General features: G+C 36.6%; 1 protein-coding gene across 5 annotated transcripts in view; it reads left to right on the top strand.

Annotated features, from left to right (window-relative positions):
- Nucleotides 1-376: 376 nt before the first annotated feature.
- Nucleotides 377-7,744, top strand: part of LOC123005962 (teneurin-m) — a 110,250-nt gene continuing 102,882 nt past the window's right edge. For all 5 annotated transcript variants that reach the window (XM_044400067.1, XM_044400069.1, XM_044400068.1 and 2 more), the window contains exon 1: nt 377-639. The gene's annotated coding sequence lies outside the window, so the exon portion shown is untranslated. The remainder of the gene's footprint in view (nt 640-7,744) is intronic.

Raw genomic sequence — 7,744 nt, 5'->3', positions numbered from 1 at the left:
ATATTTCAGGCAGCCGACTTGCATGTAGCTCCACCGGGGATGAGGTTTTAATTTACATACAAACTCCAAAAGTTTAAAGTTATCTTTTAACATCAGGAAAGCTCCAACATCTGTGAATCAAGCCCGGTTCGTTTACCTGCTGTGTACTTTTTAATTATTTAAATGAATGTTTTATTCTTTTGCATTATACATGTCGCAGATGGATGGGTCCTGCGTCGGAGATGTGACTTTCGACGCCGTTATCCTATCTAGTGTCGACGGCCACCGCCAGGGGCGACGCTCCAGGCGCAGGACTAGAAGACCGCGCATCGACCCGGTGGGCCTGCTCTGCTCCGATCCGCTCGTTCATCGTTTGACAGTACGTTACGAGCTGTCTTGGAAAGCGGTTTCGTCGCCAAACATCTACTCCCACATAAACAAAGCATTGCCTCAGCGGTCGCGCTTTTTATCAACAAAGTCGCGCTTTGGCGCGACGACAACTCGGTGTGTTTCAGTTTCGTTTTCTGTTTCTCTGTGACTTGGTGACTGTGTCTTTTTGTTTTTCTGTTTTGGTGGCTTTTCCGATGGAACTCAAGTCGGCGAGGAATCGACACTAGAGTGTCGTGACTTCAGCGGCTAAAAAATTTACCACCGTGGCTGGTGAGTTTCCACATTTAGAATCACGTGCCGATGTATTCCGTTTAATTACATCGCGTGCGAACCGTTCAAAAACTCATCTCAATTATCAGCGGTGTTCGCTGTTTCAATTTCCTCGAATATCACGCCAAAGTCGACAGTTTCCTCCTGTTTATAAATTTGGCCGAATGCGGTTAGGAAGCCAGGACGATTAAGGCAAATTACACAAATGTAAACGTGCAGGAGTCGGTCCTGTGTCAACACAACTTCCTGTCCGTTTTAACTTTTCGACGTCCTTCCGGCTATTCGTGAATACTTTTCGGCCCTAATACTATTTTTCCAGGTCGGGCTTTTAAACTTCGCCAGTAACGCGGGGGTAGCTTTTACTTCGCTTTGGACGAAATCGATTTCTAGTTCATATCAGAGAGGAGCGATTGGCTTCGTGCCAAAACTCACTGACAGCACACCAAAATTTACTCCTTTCATAAAACGAGGCTTGTGTGTGTTTAATTTATTTTCCAGCTTCGTAATTGCAATTGTGTGAATAATTGGGGCCCTTTTGTCAGATTGACATCGATTTGGAACTAGCTTCAAGGAGTTTTTTCCGGTGCGACCCTCGACAACCCTTCCATTATATAAAAAATTTCATTAACGCGACGCTCGTAATTAATTATCAATAAAGACACCTCTGCATCCATCATCGAGCTTTTTTCTTTATCCAGGCAATTTTTCAAATTATATTCACTTGTATTCCGGATTTTACAGACACAAATTGCTTGTCAAATTGTGTCTTTCTTTAAAACTTACATTTTACCGTTGATTCATAACGTTCTTAAATATTTATCTACATTCAGGGTGCATAGTTATGAGTTGACTTATTTCCCTCCTAATTTTACTCGAATAAACTTTTCATTCACCACTACTTCAATAACTTTGAATCCTCTCCTTAAGCGCGGTTTAAAAATTATTATAGAAACTTTCTGACATAATTGCTTTAGTAAACAACCAAACTAATGCCACTTAATTACTCGATAAAACTAGTTAAGCTACTTAGTAAACGAAAGACTGTTTCGAGTTACATATTTTGCTACTGTTTAAATATTCCAATAATGGGATAATTTTATCCTCCTGGAATAATAATTGTAGGAAGTAAACCAACCTTTGCTACACTGACCGTTAATTATCGACAAAAGTAATTGCATGTCAGCGTTGCCAATATGTAATTATGATCAGGTATGCCACTGATTATTAGAACAAAGCAGTTGCCATAAAGCATTCTCATGTCAATTAAATTATAATACGCACAGGGCGCTCTTTAAACTTCTTTCCCACAAAATATCTACTTGAAACATTTTATTACCCTTTTTCAAAATTTTAACTGTTGAATAATCAACCTCATTGAAAGATTTAACGCTCTCACAAATTCCAGTGTACTTTGTAGATAATTGACTGATGATCGTCATGAAAAGCGCGCTATAAATAAATGAGCTTTTCAATTTGTGTTCGACTACAACAGTTGCAAGTTCTCATACTCGTACACTTCACCAAGTAGTAATTTTTATACCTGTAATTGGGCGTTTATAAATAAAATAGTGTTGTCCTTAAAATGAAGTGGAGTAGTCTGCACAAATACTGGTTAATGTCCGCTGCAATGCGCCAATTTCCGATATAGAATCACAATTTAGTAGCTCTTTGGCGCAGGATCTAGTCATTAGATCTCTTAGGCTGGTCGGGAGCTTGCCAGGAGTACTAGTGACATATATTCAATTACTGGATCTTGGCAGAGTCCTTTATAAATGAGACCATTTGTAAAGTCATTCCGACTGAGCAAAAGCTCAAATCCGACTTGGAAGTTTTCTATGAAAGCTCTATTAAGTGTAATTCCGGTGGTGGATTTTTTAGTCTCTACGCTATTAAAACGGAAAAAATTATTTCTAATAAGAGCACGAATTGGGTCATTTCTTTACATGCGAAGTCTGAAAGCACGCACGGTTTGAGGATTTATTATGATAAGGAACTGTGCACAATTTTTAATGTGAAATATTTGTGGTAATTTGTTTCGTTATTTTCACACCAAGGGTCGAGAGTCAGAGGGGAACTCAAAATAAATATTATCAGTAACAGGAACAAGCAACAAAACGTTTTTAATTACTCCACCGAATGCTTAGCTTATCACGTACAAACGTTTAACAAATCTGATAAAAGAGCATTTTTACTTAATTGAGAAGCAGAGCAACTAAACAATTCAGAGAATCGCGTAATTACACCGCATAAACTCTTGCAATTATTTCGTCGGAGGTAACTTCAAAAGGATGAACGTGCCAAGTGAATTTGCCAGAGTGTGATTTGGAAGTGCACAGAATGCATAGCTGAAATTCTACTCTTTGGCAATCAGTTTGATTCTGATTGATTTTTGCCGAACGGAAATGTAATTTCCAAAAATAGAGGACGTCCTGAGAGGAGCGACGGATGTCTTATTTGACTTGGCAGAAGAACTGAAGATTTTTCCGCGACGTTATTTCAGACATTAGCAGTGTCTTGAAAAAACCTCTTTAATTAGTCAAGACGTGGAAGGGTTGCTAAGACGGAGTCGTCGACTTATTGTAACAATGTCGCAAATTGTGGGGGATGCCTAGAATGGAGCAAAAGTGTTGTATTACTATTAAACAATTGGACTGGCAACAATTGTTATTACACGAGGGGTGATTTGGAATTACGGTCCGGAACGCCGACTTCGTAATTTAAAGTATGACGGTTAAATGTAATGTGCAAGAGGCATATTATATGCCATTTGTAATTGCATTATTTCACCAGTGCAATTCGTGTTTAACTGTTGTTGGTATTAATATGATACATTCACACAACAGTTGAAGGCTCTCTTTTACTTATCATAAAAATAGTCTCGTTTGGGGTCTATTACCAAACTAATTTATAACTTTTTCTCGAGATTTACTAAGACCAAAACGCATAATACGGTTAAGGTAACATTAAGGTGAAAAAAAGCTTTTGGAACTGATACAACCATAAAATGCTCGTAAAAGAATAAGAGCTGTAATTCTTCGCAATTTTTTCTTCAACTGTCTTTTGTTTCTTTATCATGACAATTATTCTTGGGTCAAATTGAGTCATTAGTGATAAGATAGCGGCCACTCTTCACTCTGTTTGACCCAGACAAGGTTTTGAGCAATTAAATCATTTTATTTAGATATTGTGTTTATCAGTTTGGATATTGTCATGTTACGTGTAAACTGCAGACATTAATTATTCACACTGCACACTCCATCATAGCTCATCAATAATGTCTGACCGAGTCAGGCAGCCATCGGCTCGCCTTTCCATTATCGTTCCGACTACGAAAGTCTTGAACGCGAATACCCTCTTACAGTTTAATTACGGAATTTTAGAATTAATGACCTACCACTTTACTGTCTACTAATTGTGTGTTTATTCCAATAAAAATGCGTCTCGTTAAGATTACAGTCGTCTATCTATATTCTGGCTACGGTTTTTATGTTTTTGTTTAGGTGGGTTAATTTTAGGTTTGACTTCGTTACGCATTCTAGCTTTGCGTTGGTGTTTCGATTTAAATATTCACGAATCGGCCGCGCTATTTCGATTGTAATTGTGGAAGATTAAACCCTCGAGGCCTAACGATTCTTTGGGGTTAAGGCTGGACTGTGCCGCTTTCTGAAATGGTTAGCTAATTCGGAGAGCTTTAGCTTTTATGATCTGACAGCTTATACAGAAACTATGTAACATTAATCCGAGTTACGTTTAGCCCACCTTTGTTCAAAGAATAATGAGCGAAAAATTATTTTTAACAAAAAAAAGGTATAAAAATTACATACTCAATGTTTTCTTAACTTAAATATAGTCAAGCAACAAATGTTTCTGACTTAACGTGAGATTTTCGTTTTTGATTGAAGCAGAAAGATTCTAAACAAAAAAATGTTTTTTTATGGATCGGATGGATCAGAGACAGTATTTTTCCAGAAGAAATTAAGATTTCAAATAAAAAATTTAATCTGCTATTTATCATCCATACTTGATGGATTTCCTGATTATAAAAATTGCACTAGCGGCGAAAGGGACGGAAGCTGTGCAGAAAAAGTAGTAAAAAAAATAGTAAGAATGACTAAATAACAAATCAAATCCTGTTGTTTTTCCTAATTAATTCACTTTGTAATATCAGTTCTTGTTGAAAATGCAACGGTGAGATTTATGAAACACGAATGTAGTTTGTCACGATATGTCACTGGTCCCATATTCAAATCATAAAAACTTGTTTTCCGACTTTCTAATGAAAAGTTTGTGTGGGTTCGTCTTATGTCATTTAAATTTGTCTGTTACAAAGTGGTTAATTAGTAAAGTTCTTTTGGTATGAACTGTCAAAAGTAGGTTACTTTAGGCATCTTGTAAGCTGTCGCAATTTGTCAGTGACATTTTAAAGTAAAGGAGTGGTGTAGTGTGTTTGCTTGGACCTCTAGAGGGGGCCTCTGTTGGTAATAAAATGGTTAATTAGTGGAGCTTTTAGTATTAAGCTGGCGTACGTGATATTATCTGAAAACGAGCCATTAATGCCTTCTCCGGGTGGCTCCTAGGCCGTTTACATATTTGTAGCAGTTTTCCATGTGATTTACGTGTTGGGGCGTCGCGGTTTGTACTTTATATTGATGCTGATGGAGGGTTGCGGGGTTCACTTGAGCTGGCATTGTTTGCGGCGGTGGTCGTTATAAATCACGGATCCAACAACAAACATCAGTCTTCAGCCGCCGTTGCGGTCTCAGCATCCACGTTTATCACCGCACTTGTTCTGAATCAACCGCCTATCTATCTCAGTATTACACGCTCCTCCGGCCGTTCCCGGAAACCGCCGCTTTTATTGCTCTTTAACTAACGCCCATTGTGCACTTGTAATTTTAATTACGCCAAGAGAAAACTTCCAATGTCGAAGAGATTTCGGTAATGGAACAAGACGAAATGTGATGAGGCCATAAAACGGTAATTAATTTCGAACCCGTTCTCTTTTGACTCGAACCCCCGGTTTAGCACTTGTTTACATCCACTCATCTTTCACCTGCCTGAAAAACAAACATCAATCTGCGGGTTAGACATCGGAATTGAATCGACGCCGCGATTTTTTTGACAGGAAATTTCAACTCATGTGTTTCTACTGAAGAATAATAACCTTCTCGAATATTAAAGATTGCGCTGCCTGGAGTGCCTGGAGTTATCTTAAAAGCAAATACGCGTATAGACTTCGGCTATTGGGGTCTTACCCCTAAAAACCTGTGTCAATACCAGATTTTATAAAACGCCAAATTTTACCCAAACCAGAAAATAAAATCACTTTGGAAGCAGATGTTGAGGTCTAATAATGATTTTATTCAAATTGGTTAAGGAAATACCGATGCCAAGATAACAGTTAAAGTAATGAGGAAAATAATAATTAACAACGGCCTACGCACATATTGAAACCAATTTACTTGATACCATAAAGAAATTAATTAATACACTGAACGAGAGAAGCGATTGGTTTGATCAGTTGATCAAAATATAAATAAAGTGAAGGAGCTAATAAGGTACGAGTATAAGGTTATTTCAAAGACAAAGAAATACTTTGTTTTTCTCTGTCTGTATTTACTTTGTAATTAAACGTAGCTAATCTCCTTTTGCGGCTTCATTCTTTTTCCAAATTAGCTTAAAATTATTTTTGTTTTAGATAAATATGTTACAAATTGTCAGAAAATGAGTTAAACCAAAAATAAAATCAATTACTACCTAATTGGTTTGAGATATTAGTTATAAAATACCTTGACTTCTCAAAATAATTAAGTTGACTAATTTACTTTTTACTGAAAAAGGAGTAAAAGGATATTATGAAACATTAATTTGCAATATCTAATTGCAGTTTTATATAAAAGTCTTCTTTAGTAACAACAAAATATATTTTTGAATTAGGGAAATATTATTCTCTTAAAACTACAGACAATAAACGACCGTTTTTACAAATATTAATTATATGTTTATTTTATTTTTGAATACTAGGATCACATTTTGTCATAATCTTAGACTAAATTACGTTGAAAATTTTTTGTTATTAATATACATTTGAAACACTTTTAATAATGCGAGAACGTAAACAAAGAAATTTACGTGGGCGCTTGATGCATAAACTAAAGATAATTTTAATTTGAATCATAGAATATTATAATGAGACATGCCATCATTTTGTAGTCTCGATTTATATGCGTTCATTAATCTAAAATACGTATTATCTATCATTTGAAATTGTTTGTTCAAATGACTACTTACCTACGCCTAAGAAAATGCGTCCAGTTGAAACGAATTTCGTTCTCTTGACAAAGAATCTTATACTCCCATGATAAATACCTGAATAATTTACTCCAATTATACAGAATAACCGCTTTTATTTTCCTTTGTCGATCTGTACTCCCATTTCCGTCTTTTTATCACCGTTACGTTTCACAAAGTTGCTAACATTGTGACATCTTGCCACGCATTAAACTAATTCCGAACGTCGGTAATTGTGTGAACGTCTTTACTTCTTGCAAGAAAAGTATCATCCTAGTCGTAAATCAAGCGAGATATGTAAAAGCCTAGACAATCCCCCGGCGTCGGCAATTTGTTTCAGATATCGGTTTCTGCACACAACTTCCATAGTTTTGATCGAGAGTTAGACAACCGAGTTTGATTAATAGTGCTATAGACTCGCATTAATTCTAGTGCATGTTACATTAAAACCCACATTGTGGGACGAAGTGCTTGTCATCTTCGTCACCTAAATATATCCATTCGACACGCTACGGTGCTTCTAAAAAAAAACTCCGATAGCGTCCTTACAAATGGGACGCGCCCATTTATGCTTCCTTCTTTGTAATGCAGATGCGTTAAACAGCGATCAATCAACATGTATTCAATACAGTTGTGTTGATGTCGGCAATTGATGGTCATTCAATAACTTTTATCCTCCCACCAGTTTTAGGAGGATTTATCGCGATTTTACGCCGAATAGATTATACACATCATGTGATATGTTAACTTTGAAAAATTTACGTCAAAAGCTTCTAGGTATGCGCAGACGTTTAAAAAATTAAGAGAAAAAATG

Source organism: Tribolium madens, unplaced genomic scaffold, assembly GCF_015345945.1.
Source record: "Tribolium madens isolate multiple individuals breed KSU strain unplaced genomic scaffold, Tmad_KSU_1.1 Scaffold_20;HRSCAF=117;Tcas5.2_LG4, whole genome shotgun sequence".
Lineage (NCBI taxonomy): Eukaryota > Metazoa > Arthropoda > Insecta > Coleoptera > Tenebrionidae > Tribolium > Tribolium madens.
This window is presented reverse-complemented; position numbering and strand designations above follow the sequence as displayed.